The 7,637-nt window shown below is 33.0% G+C and overlaps 1 protein-coding gene across 3 annotated transcripts in view; it reads right to left on the bottom strand.

Moving 5' to 3' along the window:
• Nucleotides 1–3,060: 3,060 nt before the first annotated feature.
• LOC126237259 (serine/threonine-protein phosphatase 2B catalytic subunit 2-like) overlaps nucleotides 3,061–7,637 on the bottom strand; it is an 824,140-nt gene continuing 819,563 nt past the window's right edge. For all 3 annotated transcript variants that reach the window (XM_049947183.1, XM_049947182.1, XM_049947184.1), the window contains one exon: nucleotides 3,061–7,078. The gene's annotated coding sequence lies outside the window, so the exon portion shown is untranslated. The remainder of the gene's footprint in view (nucleotides 7,079–7,637) is intronic.

Here is a 7,637-nt window from a genome sequence, read left to right as displayed (position 1 = left end):
GTGTGGAATCACTTCCCAACCCAACTCCTGTACAGTGTTTTTTGTCAGTCCAGCAGAATGCGCATGGGCATTTCATGGAGTAGCATCACTTCACGCAGTCTTCCTGGTCGCTGTTCTTGCACTGCGCCTGCAAGTCATTTCAGCTGTCAAAAACAAATGTCAGTGAAGAAGGTTGCACTTGGGTAACGCAATTCATATTACATCACACCGTTGCTCCATTGCTCTTCCAGCAGATGCTTAACATTACCTTTTGTGGATGCGTGCAGGTCTTTATACAGGGAGTTCCTGCTATGTTTGGGCTCAGCCATTCCTTTCTTTTCCCCATGTTAGCATAAAGACAGCATTTATCATCCCCAGTAATGATACAGCGTAGGAGTAGTTGGTGGTGTTCACGAGCCAATTGATGATGAGCAAGCAGAGATTCATATACGGCCACCTGCTGATTTTTGTGATTTTTGCTTACAGAATGCGGCACCCATACACCCAGTTTTTGAACCTTCCCCATTGCATGTAAATGTTGAACGATGGTGGAATGATCACAGGTCATCATATCTGCCATATTTTGAGTACAATGATGTGGATTAATGCATTCCAATTATCTTCACCATACCTTGGAAGAGCTACTAATGTCAAAACAATCCTCCTCAAAATTAGAAAACCATTTTCTTGCAGTGCTCTGTCCAATAATATTATCGCTGTACACAGCACAAATGTTTCTGGCTGCCTCCACTACTGTCACCCCCCTAATGAACACAGACAGAACAATATGGGGAATGTTCCAATTTCTCCACTTGGCACTTCATTTCTAGTGTCCGTAGCTCCATGTACTATTTCCAAATGACAAAATACAATACGTAAACTCAAATAGCAATAGTGAACTACAAATAAAAAATGACAATTGAAAAATAACAACCAGAATACCAACATCAAAACTACACTATGAACTTATGCGCCAGCCTCTTTGCTGCTTTTTTTTTTTTTTTTTTTTTTTTTTAAAAAAAAGAAAAACCCTTATCAAATATGTGGATATTAGCAGATCCAATGGCAACCTAAAAATGTGGAGGTAATCCGAAAGCTATTTTCTTGAAGCCTAAATAAAAATCAAATAAAAAAACACTAAAACAAGTTTCGATTGAAGGGAACATTGGAAGAGAAGAAAACAGCTGAAAGGTGTCAGGCAAAGAATGGTGAGTTACTAAATAAAGACGTTGATCCATAATTAATCTTGGATTCACTGTAGGATGAAATTTCCTATTGGAAGTACTGTTTTTACCTCTTAAGCTTATATTTACTGATTGCCTATGTGTGATACTGTAAGTTAGTAACACATATCTGTGTACACTTTTTGCTGGTCATTTCAGACTTTGCTGCAAAACAGCCTCAAAATGAGTTTACTCACATTAAGTACTAGTAACTGCTTAATAAATTATGAATTTCAACATTACCAGACAAAGTTTTTAAAAAAATCATCCGGTATTTATTTATTTTAGCATAGTTTTGGTGTATCGCTATTTGGAGTTCTGATTTTTCTCCTTGTCGCTGGTTTAGAATTGCATCTATAGAGAAATTCCTTATACATCTTTGACTACTTAAGAATACCCCACAAACAAATCTTAAAAAAAAATTTCACAAATGGGTGGGGTAGGAATAAGACTTGAATCAATGGTGCTCTTGTTGCAGTTACATTATGTTACTAGATTCTTGTTTTACACAAAAGAAACTAGCTAAAAATTCATTTGGTAAAAAGAGGCTTTATTTTAGAATCTGAGAAATTGCTTTGAGACAATGCAAACATTCATAATTTATGAGGAAACATGGGACATGAATATGCTAACAATGAGTGTTGAAAATGTGGAATGGGTTTATGGATTTGTTAGAAATTGCACCATAATATTATTAATTATTTACAGCATATATTTTGTTATTATGTTACTGGTATTAATCATATAGCTATTTTCACATACATGAGAAACTCAAAGAAATTTGAGGACACATGTATGTAGCTTTATTTTTTGTGTTTGTGTATAATATATATGTATGAATATTCATATCTTTATATGAATAGTAATATTTAATAGATACATGTAATTTATACTGTAATGTGTGTGTATAGTACAAAACATTTTTGACAAACAGACTAGTTAGTTTGGTTATCACTGTGTTTTCTATTTTACATCCATTTGAACACATTAACCAATAAATAACACAATTTGAAACTTTTAAACATTAAGAAACCAGAGTGATACAAAATTCTACTTCAACCAGTAGCATAAAAGCCTCACAGTCTGAACAATTTGACACAGAAATCATAGTTTGATGAAATGGAGTTGGGTTGTTTATTAACTATGTGATCTGCCAACAAATATGAAAGAACATTAGAAATAATTAAGTGTGATATTAGGAGAGACAATGAACTAAAACACTGGCAATAAAGTAGAAAAATAAGTTCATTAGACATCATCTAGGCAAAGGACATACATCCTACTGCAACTTCTCTTACCTCCAGTTGTATTTCCCCCAGTCTACCTACCTTTTTCTTCATTTCCGTCCCCTTCCTTTTCTTTCGCACAGTCCACCCATCCCCATAACCCTTTTTTCACCTTTTAATACAATAACTAAAACATCACAATATATTAATTATTTTTGTATTACAACAGATATGATATCAGTGCCATATAAAAAAAGACATAGCATGTTGTTGCCTCCTGCTAGCACTAGGTAACAAATTAGTTAATTGTCTTAATAATCATAGGATGCCTGCTTATACACAGAATTGCCAGTGATAGATGTGAACTATACAGAAATAGAAGCATAATGAAGTTAAGAATAAATTAAATAATAAGGAGCCACAAGAAAATGAAAAACATAATAGGTAAGATTACAACAGCCAAAGGAATAATAAAAGATAAGTTCTTCTGGAAGAACAATACAATGGTGCATGTGTTAGAGTTAAGTTGATTTCAAGAGAGATGACAGAAGGTGTACCGGGAAGTAAAGACAAAGAAGAAGCCAAGGGAAACAAAACAGCTGGAGTACTAGATAAAGGAATGAAGATAAGACTACTTTCAAAAATGTTATTCTTTAATTGTTTATACCCATCTGGGCAAAATAATTCTGATGATGTTAACATACAATATAATGGAGTAGCATGTCTCCAATCCCCTCTCCTTCATATTCAACACTTTCCCGTACACGGCACAAACCGATTTTAATTAGGAAAATTATGTGCTTTTATGCCTTTAAATTGATAAAATATTACATGATAATTCATCAATAAATACTGAAGATGTTACATAGCAAATCATTATAAGATACTTGAATGTAAGTTTCAAATGAGTGATACTAAAAATAAGGATACATATTTGCTCCCATTTAAGTTCGAAGCTATTTACTGTTAACAATTTCTCTCTCTGCATTAGAGAGGGCACTCCATGCAACTAAATGAGGTGAAAACACAATTTCAAATGCAGTTACAAAAATTAGAAGTGAGTGACTGAATTGATTAACTGTTAACTTCCAGTTTTAGGAGGAAGGAGAATCTGGAGACGGAGTCTAGGGCAGAAAAGAAAGGGAGGGAGAGAGAGAGAGAGAGAGAGAGAGAGAGAGAGAGAGAGATATTCACCACGTAATTATATACTGTAATTAAAGTTCCCATTAGTGATGAAAAGTTCAGAAAAAGTTATCATGTAGCTCTCAATCAATTGTTACATCTACTCATAAGCATTTAAGAGTACCGTAAAAAATGATCAGAATTTTCTTTCATATGTATTGTTTCATTTCATCATAAAATCTTGTTTCTGGAATCCTTCCTTTGATTTATTCTTACACAAATGTTATAATCAAAAGTAAAAGGGATGAAACACACAATTGAATTTAAAAAGGTAAAAAAAGTACAGTCAATCAAAGTGATATATAACAAAGTGTACTAAATATGAGTTTCTTAATTTTAAATCAATCATAAAACCCCATCTCATTGTTAATAAAGATTTTTCAAACAATAATCTGTGTATAAAATAAAAATTTTCACAAACACAAATCTGATCCTTTAATGGAAGGATGTGAACAGCAACTTCATGAAACAGATACTATTTTTTTTTCTGGTTATGCATATGCAGTCAACAGAAAAGTAAATATTATCTGATACTTGTTTTCGAATAAATTAAATAAATACAGGTCAGGCTCAATTATAAATAAAACTTATTATGAAAGTGTAGATACTGAATTATTATTTTAAAGTGGTTTATTAGTTTATTCATATACTGACTCAACAGAACACTATCATTATTCAGATTTAAATACATGTATGGCAATTGCTTTTAAAGTCATTTTATACACTCTGAACAAAACAAGTAAAAGAAAATTAAAGGTGAGGAAGGAGCTTTCAAGATCTTTGATAATGTCTCTTTTTCCAATATCTTGCAATAAATATATATATTTATATAGCAATAATAACACTTATATAATCAACAATGTCGGCAAGATGATCACACACCCATGAAAACAGTCCCTTGAATGAATGCATTACTGTTAGCAAACATAATTACATCATGATAATAAAGGTACCATTTTATTGTGGATTGTAAAAGCATTTAATGTATTTGATTTATTTCTGAAATTCCTTTCATTCTGTGAGTTAATGACAGACATGAAATGCAATCTGATTACCAGCATCCATTTCTTTTGCACTTCAGTCTGGTCTACAAGGTACAATAAACATGCGTGCTGAACTGGCTTCACTAAAAAAATCACAGGAAGATATTTATGGTACTCCGACTTCAAGATGTATCTGATTACTTATGAATTATAACATGAAGTAAAGTGAATGTAGTGGAATTAGTGTTTACAAATCAGAAGTATCATAGTCACTGAAAATATTTTCCTCTATAAAATGTCTTAGTAGATTCCTTTCTTTACACAGATAGTTATGTAGAAAATAACAACTCCAATTTCACATCAAACTGGAGCTCTAAAAATAAAATTATGGCGTGTTTTATTTACATTCAAGCAATAATTTCTTTAAATGTATTCCAAGAATATGTATATTGAAGGCTTTAATAGAGAACAGTAAAGTCTTCTTAATGAATGTTGGTTATTCTCAGAATGTACGGCATTCTGCCTTTTGGCAAAGGAAAAAAAAAAAAAAACAACGCATAAGCTACTTTCTTTTAGATATTGTTCCTGCCAAGTAAAAACAGACTGGCATTAGAACAGACAGGAAGAATTATTCTACTCAATTATGAATGGGGAAAAAATTTTCCTACTAATTTTCATTTCTCCTTATTTTACAAAGAAATGTTGTCCCTCGGTACTCTGCAAACATACATTATATTTATTTTTTATCACTATATTGAGACGCATTTAAAGAATCTGAATTCATATTTACAGTTGTCTTTAATTATATGTACCACAAGCACTCACTCACATGCATGCTTCATTCATAATATGCAACAATGAAGAGCCACAATTGCACATTACAGATGGTTTGCTCCAAGATTGAAAACAACATTTCTAACAAGAGTTCTACAAAGAGCACAAACATCACTTAAAAACAGTTTGTGTATATGTATTTATATATATATATTTGTATATACAGTTAACATACACAGGTATAAAAATGTAAATAACTCTTCAGTATAACAATTCAATTAATTTTATGGGAACAAGTTCATAGAACATGGAGAAAATACATAGGAAACAAAACATTAATAACATCCTCCTAGAAGTCTAGTTACTCTATCATCCATTCAAATGAAATGTAGCATAATGCTATGCACCACCATTCTTCCGAGGGACATTAGTATACACACACACACACACACACACACACACACACACACACACACACACACACACCACTTAGAATAAAACTGTGTAGTCAGGACCGCATAAGCCCTAACAAAATTATGTAACATGGTTTGTACAAGAAAACGAATAAGTACAACATGGTAGTAAACAGCAACTTTTTTTTGTTTCTTTCCATTTTTCTAGCAAGGAATACACACAAAAAATGTAAGGTATGTAATGAAGGAAATGGTATGATTCATTAATATTTCTTCATTACCTTGAACTTTTTACAACTTTTGTTAAGGCAATGGAAACAGTAATACATATATAAGAATGGTTTGCACCATACATTTGATCTACACAATGCAGGAATTGCTTAATTTCCCTAATATCTGTACCTGTGGTAATGATAATTTGATTTGAAACATAGAACCTGACAAAAGACTGCTAACATTTTCACCAGAACACAATTCTGTATATTTGGCAACTTGTTACCATCATAACATGATGTAATAATGATGCCTTTATTCTGTATATATATACGCAACAACTCAAATACACGGGCATATACAGAATTGTTTCTAATTACTACACCAAATGATGAACCATAATTGACTGTCAATATAATCCACAAGGGTGCTTTACCCTTGTTACACAAGTGAGAGACAGAGAGGGATTAGGGTCCTGTAAGAGTTAGCATTTTTTAATACTCTCATGCTGCAGGCATGAAACATTTTAATATTAAAATGAATATATCTACTAAATCTAAAAAGAGTTTCTTACTGAATTCTGTTTATCAATATATATACAAAAGACAAGTCTAAAACACTAGCAAAACCATAAAATAAATGACTGAAAATGTGTGTGTGATATTATTTAAATAACACACAGGGATACTTTATATTTTTCCTTATTACTGTAATATATACAAAAAATGTCAAAAAGTACTGTTTTATATATGGATGTAATGACTCTTCAAATACACAAATGAATACAATTAGAAAAAGAGGCTAACTCTTGAGAAAACTATGATCCATCTCTCTTTCTCTCATACAAACTGGAACTTATCACCTTGCCATTTACTTTAAAAATAGAAGAAGGTATCACTGCAAGAGATGCATACAGAGATGCTAGTGTTCCCATTGCCAACGTGTTGCTTTACACCTGCTTTTTCTGTAGCGCTCACATTGTCGGTATGGTATATAACCTACTGATAAAGGGGAGGGCAGGGAGCAGGGTGTCAAAGAGCAGGCACATCCGCTCACAGAAGAGTAGACCAGCCGAAGACTGCCACCTGAAAACCACAAACACTTGGTTAAAGTTTTCATATGTGCAGATCACCATCAGCATCATCAGCATCACAACGTGATAAATGTCTACTATGAAACATTCTGAGAACCTAATTTTATTGTTTGTATCACCTTACGGAAGTACACCGTCAGTCTGTTCAAAATATTCTTGATTAAACATAAAATAAGTTGAGGAAAGCGCGTGCCTGAACAAAGCAGTGATATCAACAGGAAACATGTTACCAATCAGTGTCAAAGAATCTGCAAGATGAACTTTTGTAAAAAGTGAGACCACATCAAAACTTACTAGAAGGTCTACACTGCTAAGACGAAGAGCCCCCAGTCTATTGATAAAATCAGCTGAGTTTCGTATGTTTAATCAAGAATATTTTGAACAGACTGACGGTGTCGCCATGGGTAGCCCCCTCTCTCCTTTGGTCGCCAACCTTTTTATGGAGGACTTTGAAGAGAGAGCGCTTGAATCAGCTGCCCTGAAGCCAAAAGTTTTTTGGCGGTATGTGGATGACACTTTCATAGTGTGGCCTCATGGAGAAGATAAATTAC

This window comes from Schistocerca nitens, chromosome 2, assembly GCF_023898315.1.
Source record: "Schistocerca nitens isolate TAMUIC-IGC-003100 chromosome 2, iqSchNite1.1, whole genome shotgun sequence".
Taxonomy (NCBI): Eukaryota; Metazoa; Arthropoda; class Insecta; order Orthoptera; family Acrididae; genus Schistocerca; species Schistocerca nitens.
This window is presented reverse-complemented; position numbering and strand designations above follow the sequence as displayed.